Source organism: Telopea speciosissima, chromosome 7 (assembly GCF_018873765.1).
Source record: "Telopea speciosissima isolate NSW1024214 ecotype Mountain lineage chromosome 7, Tspe_v1, whole genome shotgun sequence".
NCBI lineage: Eukaryota > Viridiplantae > Streptophyta > Magnoliopsida > Proteales > Proteaceae > Telopea > Telopea speciosissima.
Genome location: NC_057922.1, coordinates 9,073,832 through 9,076,036, shown reverse-complemented (window position 1 = coordinate 9,076,036; position 2,205 = coordinate 9,073,832).

Genomic DNA, 2,205 nt, shown 5'->3' with positions numbered 1-2,205 from the left:
GGCTCTCAACTTTTTTTTGGGGTAGAGTTTTCTGCCCGGGAGCCTAGTCCCTGCGCTAGTGCGAAGCCAATGGAAGTATTCGAGGATGCATCAACGCATCAATAGGGGTCAGATTTTTGCCTTCAATGAGGGTGAGGCAGTCATTTCACATCATGATGAGTCTTAGCGCAGAAGCTACACTCCATGACAGTCTTCTTCATATGTCAAAAGAATCCTTCAAAGACTTGTGTCTTAATTACGTAGTACTTCAACGGGCGTTACCTTGCAGTATATGGGCTAATATGCTTATATGCCCAGACTTTTTCCCTTCTTATTATTTTTTGAATGCCCTTTAACTGAGCAAGTCTGGTTTGTTTCTTGTGTGACTATGAAGTCCTCATATGGCCCCTTTGTGCCTACCTATTAATGAGTTATTAAATAGGATAGATTTCCTAGCTTGACAAAAGGGCAACAAGGTTTTTTTCTTCTCGTGTGATTATTGTTTGGAAGATTTGGAATATGAGGAATTCCAAACGCTTTAGAGTCCCTTCAAATCCAATATCACTATTGTTCATAGGAAGCCCTCCCTTTGATCCCAAATTCATCTCCCCCTCCTGATACTAATGGGCCTTCTTCATCCTTTGGAGACCTTCCTTGTGTTTGTTGATGTCGTTATTTATGTTAGGCCGAAAGTAATGAGATTGAGGTGCTTTATTTTGATGGGAAGCAAGAGGTTTGATTGTTGATTGATTACTTTTGACCACATGTTTCTCTCTTCAGTAGTTGTGGGTGAGGCCCTTGTTTTCCAAATGGGTGTGTTTATTTGCTTTATTTCTTGTCCGTTCTATTCCCAAGTTCTTCTAATAGAAGGAGGTGGATCCCACTTGGATAAGGGTAGGGTGGTCATTTCTGCCCCCTCTATTAGAAGAACTTGGAAAAATGGACCTGTCCAAAAAATGGAGCAAAAGGTCCTTCCAGATGGCTTTGAGAACCGCCCTCCATGCCAACTACCATCAGGTTGCTTTCCATTCCGATTGCCTCTCATTAATTAGATGCTTGTTGTGGGAGTCTTGTCGCCCCCTGTAGAGATATCCATAATTGTTGAGTATATAAAGTTCCAATAGTCTAGGCTTGATTCTTGTTGTTTCCATCTGGCAAATAATGTTTTGGCCCATATTATTTCTACATGGGCGTCTCCTTATTTCCTGCGGAGTTGCTGATTATTGTACAAAAGTTGCTGTCCTTATGGGGCTTAATGAATTGCCTCCTTTCAATGGGTACTTTGGTAAACTGATATTAATCGTTACAAATAACCAATGAAGTTTCTCATTTAGCACCCCAAACATAGCATATCGAACATTATGAACCATGGTCATGGTTACTATAAATGTTTGATACTTCAACTATAATTTAACTTAAAAAATGAGAGGGTTCTCCATGTTGCCAGCAGTGTGGGGAGTAATCTAAACGCCACATTAATGGTTGTCCTGAAAAAAAATATATATATATATTGTTTACCTAGATACACAGACATACATAGATAGATAAGACAAGTATATGATTCAATCAAAATCGAGTTTGAGATTCAAAAAATGGCTAATTCAAAAGATTTACAAGTGACCAATGATCCATTGGTTTTGGCCAATTATCCAAGTGGTTCAAAATGTTCACTGTCTTGAGAAGGCAGAGTGACATGGACCATGTAAATCAAATTTTACCAGTACCCACACTCCCTCGTGGAATTTTTATATCACATGAGTTTATTTATTTATTTTGAATATATGGATTCCATTTTGATAGTATCTTTTTCAAAATATAATGTATAGATTTATTCTTTCCTAAATAAAATATGAGAAAAAGAACACAACCTGGTCGTGTGGTTATTGCGCCTAGACACAAGCGTGTGGATTATCGTTGTGAAATAAAAAAACCCGTCTTTATTGTGCTGGTGCAGAGGCTACATGACCAATTAGCAATCTCTTGCCCATAAAATATTAAATTGAATAGTTATTGAATATATATATTTTTTGGGTAGAAATAGTTATTGAAGATGGATGTCATTGTATGTTGAAGGGGAGTCACTGAACGCAGTACTAATTACCGTAGTTTGGTAAAATTTATGAAAAGGTCCCTAAAACAGCAATATTTCATTAATTTTGCATCATTCAAATAGAAAATTCTACAAAATCCAGAATTTTGGACGGAAAAATGGCGCCTCCGTTTTTA